This window comes from Trypanosoma cruzi, genomic scaffold, assembly GCF_000209065.1.
Source record: "Trypanosoma cruzi strain CL Brener 1047053514901 genomic scaffold, whole genome shotgun sequence".
Lineage (NCBI taxonomy): Eukaryota > Euglenozoa > Kinetoplastea > Trypanosomatida > Trypanosomatidae > Trypanosoma > Trypanosoma cruzi.
Window position 1 is genome coordinate 4,627 of NW_001849130.1, and position 8,614 is coordinate 13,240.

General features: G+C 51.7%; 2 pseudogenes, besides 9 other annotated features; both read right to left on the reverse strand.

Annotated features, from left to right (window-relative positions):
- Positions 1–2,588: a sequence feature (heterozygous, Esmeraldo-like haplotype).
- Positions 243–302: a sequence feature (AT_rich).
- Positions 328–364: a sequence feature (A-rich).
- Positions 442–2,925, reverse strand: Tc00.1047053507381.20 (annotated as a pseudogene).
- Positions 2,589–3,345: a sequence feature (areas merged during assembly that could not be assigned to a particular haplotype. This can correspond to areas where the two haplotypes were merged or to regions with more than two copies in the genome that were merged during assembly.).
- Positions 3,346–4,858: a sequence feature (heterozygous, non-Esmeraldo-like haplotype).
- Positions 3,987–4,014: a microsatellite.
- On the reverse strand, positions 4,061–6,418 carry Tc00.1047053507381.31 (annotated as a pseudogene).
- Positions 4,859–8,614: a sequence feature (areas not merged during assembly with more than two copies in the genome that could not be assigned to a particular haplotype).
- Positions 7,189–8,614: a mobile genetic element.
- Positions 7,193–7,267: a mobile genetic element.

Below are 8,614 nucleotides of genomic sequence, written 5' to 3' on the forward strand. Positions count from 1 at the left end.
ACACGTCACGGCTCCCTCAGCGCGCCGTTCGTCGCGGCCCCTCCTCATGCGTGCAGCAGGCGAGGCGCACAGGGCCGTCGTCATGAGCGTGTCGGTGGGTGTGCGAGTGGAGCAGTTGGGCGGAAACACACGGCACCCCTCGCAGGAAGAGTGCAGAAGAAACAATTAAAGAGGTAAGAGTAGAAAAGAAAAAAGTCCATAGTGATTGCCCCAAAAGCAAAAAATAGAAGGGATTGGAAATGAAAAATAAAAATTAAAAATTTGAGCAAATTAAACCATTAAAAAAATAAAAAAAATAAAAACGTTCATAATGGTTGCCCCAAGGCAAAAAGAAAAAAAAGGGGGAGAGAAAAAAAGAAAAGAATTGCGGAGAGTAATTCATTACCGGATGTGCGTCGGTGTGAGGAAGGGCGCAAGTGTCCCACACTGAGGCCGCACAATCCTCACGCAGTCGCAAATACCCACAGTCCAAGCAGAAGCAGCAGCGGCAGCAGTTCCCTCCCGTACGCGGAACCTGCATCACCATTTGCCCCACCATCACCCTTTTCTCGTGCCGTCCCTTCATTCCCAGCAGTAGTCAAGCGTCCCGCTGGCGCATGTTGGGTATTGGCGGTTATCCCCACAGTTGTCCTCCCCGGTGCTGCTGGTAATTCCCGTGGGCCAAGCACCGCAGGTGCAACAGGTTTAGGAGCAATTTTTACTTGTGGTTCTGGAGCTCACGTCGAAACGGGGATCCTGTCCTTGATTGCACGCATCTCAGTGGAATTCAGTGGGCGGTTGTACAGAAAGACGTTCGTCACCGTCACACGAGGCTTTTTGCCGATCTCCTCCGGACTGGACTCCTCCTGACTGTCCTCCTCCTCCCCATCATCATCCTCACCGCACGCGCCAAAGCAAAACCCAACAAGCTCAAGTGGTGTCTCACCTGTTAACGGCACCTCTTCTTCCCCCAGCGACTTACCATCAACGTACACAGAGGCCTTGTTGCCTTGCAGCATGAGTGCCACTTGGTGTTCTTTCCTCGGCTCCCAAGTGCTGCCCTCTGTTGTCGTTGTGTTTGTGCCTTCGAACATCGTCTCCCACTTGTTATCCGCGGTGTACGACAGTCTCATGAAATACTCGGGCCCAGCGTCACCCAACGCCGCATACAGTAGAGGAGTGTTATTATTCGGAGCCTCTTCGATGGTCACCGACGCCACAAGTGTGAAGTCGTGGCTCAAAAATACATGACGCACATTATTAGCCCAAGTGTTCACAGGCCACATTGCCCTGAAGTCAGGCTCCGTCAATTTAAATCCATCTTTGACCTTCACCGCATTCCTCACCGTTGCATTCAGGCAAAGGTACTCGTCGTTCCACGTGTCATCGCTCGCCGATGCGTTTGAAAAAACTGCCACCAGACCCGCCGTGGGTATAGAAAAGCTGGAGAAGAAAACGTCCTTTTGCACCCAAGTACTGAGGACAGACTCGATTTCCTTCAGTTCCTCCGTCAGGCGGGAAAGTGAGATGGCACTGCCTTCACCACTGCCCCTCCCTTGTAAAAGATGCAACTTGCCATCCGAGTAGAGCAGGGTGCTGGCGACCTCCTTCTCCCCAGAATTGTACATGCCAACCGGTCCAAGAGAAAACGAGCGGTTGTTGTCCGTCACCCAAAGGTAGAGCGCATTGGCTCTTTTCTCCCCCGAGGCGTGCCCTCTCTGTGTGTACAGCATGACCTTCCTTCCCTCAATGCTCGCAGTGATGAGGGCCTCCACATGCAAACCTCCTTCCGAATATTCCTCCGATTGTCAGTTGACCCACACGCCTGGAAGCGTCCCGGCTGCCGCCGTCCACGCTGTCCCCATGTCACGCGACTCGTACACCCTCCGGTCGTTCTCGCAGTCAACAATCATGAGAAGTGATCCCTCCCACTCGGTGATGCGGGGGTCAGTGCAGTTCGCAGGGGAAATGTCCTCAGAGAGCGCCCAGGTACTGCCGTTGTCCTTCAAGTAAATGATCATGGAGCAAACGTCTTCTGCCTCACTCTCCGCCATCAGAGAAAACAAAAGCGTGCCATCCTCCATCACAACACCTGAGCCACCAGAAGCAATGAACTCCGTCCAGTCACCCTTGTGAAAAGCAGAAGAGATCCGTTTCGGGAGTGGTTTGGGGTCGCCCCATTCGATCCGTCCACTCTGCTTGCCACCCGTGGGATTCGCGACATCACCCACAACAGTTGCAGCTCCAGGCCGCCCTCTCTCCAACGCACACCTTCGTAGGACACATCAGAGCCTCCCGCAAGAGGAAACACCTTGTCGCCCTTCGTAGTTGTTGTGCGGCGGAGCACAACACCCAAACCCTCCTCTCCCTCCGCTGCACCAACCACAGTGTGTGCCCTCCATGTATCCTTTTATTGACCTCACCAACAAGAGTGGAACAATTCCACGCAGGGTCAATGTACCCCGCAACAACATCAAAAGACGGCTTACTTAATTGACCACCTTGATATTCGGCATCCATGTGACACTCGGCAAAAGCAGCAATTACTCCACCAGCACTGACTAGAGAGGGTGAAACAAATGAATCCCTCCAACTTGAGCCAGTCCCCGTCTTCGGCAGCACCTGCGCCGTCTGCGGCACAAATAGATCGACCCGTTGCAGCCCCTCAACACCCCCTGAAGCACTCCCTTCTCCAGCAATGGCACCCGTCAATGCCGACCCAGAAGTTGAAGCATCAGCATTACTTTCCATCTCAGCGGTCGCAGCTCCACGGCAGCACATCAACACGAAAAGGAAAAGCAGCACCGCGGAAGCAAACACAAGCCGGGACATGTTGGGCCTCTGCGGCTCATTCTCTCTTCCTTCCCTCCTCCTTCCGCTGGATCCGGTCACGAGGCGACGGTTGTGTGTGCGGGGTGCCTTCACAGCAGCAACACTTGAGAGCATATAAATATATGTGTGTGGGCGGTGTGTGCTCTGTTGTTGGTCCTTTCGAAGCATTCGAATTGAACAGTAGCGATTACCGCCTGTTTGCTTCCTAGTGTGTGTGTTCAAGAAGTGGAAGAGAAAGAAGCAGCAGCAATACATCAGACACGTCAGTGGAGAGCAGTGCAGTGCACCCACACAAAGAGCGGGACACAAGACAATCCGGAAGGAACGGCACGGAAAACCACCGCCCAAACACCAGCCCTCATACACACACACACACCATTGCAGTGTTGCCAGTCCGCGGGTGAGAGGATTCAGCCCTCCACATAGCAAACACGCGCACCGCCAGCAATCACACACCAATGGACAAGGAGAAGAGACACACACAGCCTCCGCCCCCAGTTCAATCCCTCTGGCAACGGGATACGGCCACAGCCCGCAGCCAACACACAACGCACACGGAGCAGGCAACCACACAAAGAGCCACACGCGAATTTGATTCCCCATCCATCCATGACGCAGGGCCTCACTCCATGCGTTCACACGGAGTGCATTTTTTCCTCAATAGAACCTACCCTTCTTCTATCCCTTAAAGATGCTTTACTCAACGATGGGTCCTAGAACAAAATAGAATAAAAAGGAAAATGTATTAACACTACGATACAGTTAAAGATAGTAATTCCTTAATAACAGAGCAATTCTCTTATTACGTCTTGTATACAAACAAGAAGCATTCACATAAATAAAAATCCTTCAATATTTTCTTACCATTAATTAAAACGCCCCTGGCACCGCTGATTTGTTTTTCTGTCGTTGTGAAGGAATATCGCGTTGTAATTTTTTGGCATCTGTGCGTCTTACTCCCAAAGGGGATGGTGCACCGGTGCCGTATAAAAAAACAAACATTCACATGTATTAAACAACTCGAAATATGTTTTTCACCAAAAATATAAATTTCCCTTCCCCACTTAATTTCTTCTGTCACTGCTATCATCACTCGCGTTGAAAATTCTTAACACTTTTGTGCTGTGCTGCCGCCCGATGTTGGTGCACCCGCAACGTATGCGCACACAAGTGTCTATATATATATATATATATATATTTATACCAAAAAAGAAAAATTTACCACAAATCAAAATGTCTCATTCACATTTCATTTCCTAATCTGTTTTCCTATTTTTTTGTTTTTCTTCCACACTTGGGAGTGCTTCTTTTTGTATAAAGTCTCTGGATGGTATTTACACTTGATACTGGCGCACCTCTTCCTTCCAGAATGCCGCTATTTCACGGCTTTCATCGTCGCTCACAATATTGGAATTGACGACACCACATCTCTGCCAGCCACTCACCAGCACTATGTCTGCCCGTTTCAAGTGAATAATCTCCCACGACAATCCCTGAGCAAATTCCTTCCACCAATCAAAATATGTCGCCGGATACTCAGTGAACTGCCTCACAGTGCTGGCGTTCCTGTGATGTCGACACGCCGTAGTTATCCGCAGCCCAACCAGCGGAAATTTTCCTAGCCACCGGTCCTTTACACCAATCTTCTTAGGTCCGCGTTGCAGTGGAAACAATTCGAACGGCTCGGTGGGATGTCCTCCGGGGTCACCCTCAGCACGGTGTTCACTGGTTTTTGGGGTGCTGGCGGCCTCAGCTCCTTGAGTTCCTCTGCTATTTTAATGAAAAAGACCTCATTCCTGAATGCGTCCAAAGCATATTTCTCCAGAATTCCAGACGCAAAAGAGCATTCTTACTCCTCGTTACTGAAGACTACAAATCTCACTCAAGGGGATTATCTTTTCCAGAAAGGGAAATGCTCGATTCATGAGGTGAATAGATAATAAGTCGGTCTTAAAAGCCTCGGTACCAAAGTCTCCTCTTTTTCGTTTAACACACATGAGTTTGTAAAACGGATTCTCGGGACACCATTCCTTCGTTCCTCCATGTGTAACGTGTTTTGCATCATCCCGAGATTTAATCGATTTCAAGACACGAACAAGTTCACCATAGCGTTTACTGAAGTCTTTCGCATCAAAGATGTAACGCGGAATCGGCCCCAGAAAATTCAGTTGATGGCAGACCATCCTCCAGTATTTCTCTTGCCCCTGTGGAGTCCCATCGCGCTTCATCCATGCACACATCGCCTTCACATCCATCTCTTCGGGGCAATTCATGATGATTCGGTGGGGAACTCGTTGACGCGCAAACTCATTAATGTCCCTTACCTTTGGGGATGCCAGCACAATCGTCCCCCATCCGGTGGAGGGCGCAAAACTTATCGGCAGCTGTGCCTCATTCGTTGGCGCATCGTAGATTATATACCCTTTCATCCCACGCTGCGACAAACTCAAAACAACACTCACAGATTCTCCAATACCCACTTATTTTGTCACCGTCTTGGTGGTTTTGTCAAAGACGTAGGCCACCTCGTCCATCAAAACAGTGGACAACCACTTGGATTTTCTCGGCATCGTAGTGCAGCAGCTGGTAGAGAAGGTACGAACCGGCATTCATCGACTTCCCGATACCGGGCGTCCCAATCAACACACGCGACAAAGGTGAAGAACTGTCTTTTAGATCGTCCTCAACAATTCGCCACGCTCGATCCACCTCACAGTTCACATAACAGTCAACAATGGGTTTATTCTCCCTCCACGAGTACGGCCATCCCTTGTCCGAGGTGAGCACCATCAGCCTGGGACGTGGTGGTCTGAATTGCTCCACGCTGTCATCCTTTTCGAAAGTTAGACCTTCCTTCTCGTACGTCCATGACTGCGGTGGTTCCCCTCATGTATCTCCATTCGGTCCTCACAAATCTTATCGTCATAAAACCCCAAGACATGGCCCCACTTCGCACCGTACACAGACTCGTAGAATCCCTCCAGCTTGGTTGTCTTTTCTTCAGTATCCCGCCTCACATCTTCTTCTGCCTCCGCTTCGTCCTTTCTTCTGCCTCCCACCTTGCTACTTCTTTCTGTATCTGAGTGAGGGCATCGTTAAGTTTTTTCCTTCCAAGGGGAGTGACAGTATCCTTCCCTTTAAAGTCCATCCAGTCTTCGAGAAAGTTCAAATGCCCGTCCGCAATCTTACGCATATCTGTTAAAAGCTGATAATCCTTTAAATTAGAAATTTCTTCAAGCAGCTGCTGGTCTTTTATGTAGGCATCGGGGCTTTCCAAAAAAAACCACATCCCCACATTCTGTTCTTCAACAGCTGCCCTGGAGCCAAAATGCTCCCGAAGAAAAGAAAATCATCCAGTTTCATCTCGGAAATGTCGGTCTCTCCGTCCAGCAGGATGTCGCACACGGTGCTGCACATGGTCCACCGTAGTTGCGCTTCCTCCACTCTTATGCAGGTCGCAGCGGGCTGATCTGTGTCACCCTAAAAGTCCGACCTCGCTCCCCTCCAAGAATCTCCCTGTGGGACAGCAGGCGCTCGGCCCTTGGCATTGCCACCTTGCACTCTATTGCGCTTTGAAGGCATTGTTTCTCCTTGTTTTCTTAGTTGGATCGAGTTAAAGCTGAACACTAGCCAGCAATCAAAAGAGAAATAAGAGAGAAATAAAATATGCGGAGAAATGAGTGACAGCCACAAAAATAGAGTCATCCACACAGTGTAGGATGCACACCACATGCACTGAGACCACCGCAACGACGGCAAGTGGGTGACATCCACCCAGCACAGTGTTGGAGAGGGTCTACAATAACAACGTGGTGCGCACGGAGGGCTCGCCCACGCATTCCGCTGGTCACGGTCCCACACCCCTGTGGCACCGCTGTCACCGCACACACTCTAAAAGAGGTCATGCTCGCACAACGCCGCTGAAACACACAAACACCGCAGTGCTGTCAGTCCGCGGGTGGGAGGATTCGGCCCTCCACACAACAAACGCACACACCGCCACCGCCTCCAGAACATTCTCACGGGCAACGGGATACGGCCACATCCCCGCAGCCAACACACAACGCACCCGGAGCGAGCACCCACCACGCCAGCCACACGTTGAAGTGGGTCCTCACCCATCCACCAGTCACGCGGCACCAAAATTTACACAGCCATCCCTCTTTCAATGGAATGGCAGTGCTTCACGCGGTGACACAAAATAAATATTCACCCAGGCCGCTTTCCTCATCCTGAGGTTACCAATCACAGAAAACAAACAAGACCGAAATGAGAAGTAAATGGAATACGAGTGGGTTCGCCACATCCTCAAACTTTACACCAAGTAAATGTATGTATATATACATCATCCATTAGCCACAGTTTTGGTCCGCTCACTCTACTCGGACAGGATGTATATATATTTTACTTACGAAGTGGCAGACTTTGGGGTCCTCCAGCCACAAGACCCCGCCGCTGCCCTTCGCAAGTTAAACCCCTTCGTCAAGTCCTCAGGTGCAAAAACACGACCGCGTGATATGCCGTCTGCGGGGTTGCCCGCAAATAGCACGTAGGCAAAGGATGCATGTATTCCGCGAGAGTCCAAAAACTCGTATATCCGTTGCAGCTCCCACGTCATGGAGTGTGATTCTGAGCTGCCTTTATTCGCCGCTCTTTGCAGCGAGGTGTTGTCTACCCAAACGTCCATGGTGGATGGCAAGATGGCGGAAAAGGCCGATAAGGCTAAGCGGACCGCTCGTGCCTCGGCCTGCATGATAAGAAAGGTCTTCTCCCACTTCCATCCGGCTAGTTTTAACGTCGCCGGAGTATGGAATGAAAACAGCTCCCCATCCACGGAGCGATGCGTCCGTGATGATGGCGGCCGATGTCTTTTCTGTGGTATTGACGTTTCGCTTGCAACTATGTTCTCGATGATGTGTCGTAAGCCCTCGCCCAAACCAACCGCTGCCGGCGGAATGCTTGCCGGGGATGTCTCCATCACAATCCCCCGGTTAAGTGCGGATGATCGTCGTCGCACTGCCTTGATGAAAAAGTAGTAGGCACATAAACGCGTGCCAAAAATGGCCGCCGCGTACAAAAAGGCGTGGCGCCACAACCTCCATTCCCGCGACGGCTGAGGAATTTAGCGCCGGCATGGCGCGCACAGCCCGGAAAACCTTTCACTCAGGGACACCGCCCGGTGAGTGTGATCAAACTGCGCCCACAGAAGGGCGTGCTGCGTGGCGCCCGATTCGCGGTCCTCCCCCAAGGACGCGTGACAACTGTGTCCGCATTACGAAGCACCTGGGCCTCCCACAATGTCGCGCCGCCTTTCGACCCTGCAATGCGTGCGTTATCGGCCAAAACGCAAATACGCACCAATGGGGGTGCGGCCCAGAGAAGGCGAACCACCGGCGTCGCCCCGCGAATGCCGAGCTAATAATGATCTGGAGAGTTTCTGGGCCGGCATTGTGCCCCATTGGGAGCCGTGCCGGCTCCACCAGCGCGCCGTCCTCCACGCGGCACCGAAAGAGATGCCGAGTCTCCCGCGGTAAAGAAACTCGGGAAGAGAATACCTTTAAGTCCAGGCGGGAAGCGGCCTCAGCAACCACAGGCGGCAAACAATGGAAGATGTGTGAAAGAGGAGCGTTGGCCTCGCAAGGGTCGTCTCTGTTCTTGTCGCGCGGCCACGCGATCCATCGCAGTCGTGAAGCGGCGATTTTCTCCTCCACAACCGAGAAAGGTATTATGCACCCGCCGCTCGTTATTGTAGACGAAGCGTCCTCGACCATTCCCGCCTCCGCCAATCGCGCGCCGGTCGCCG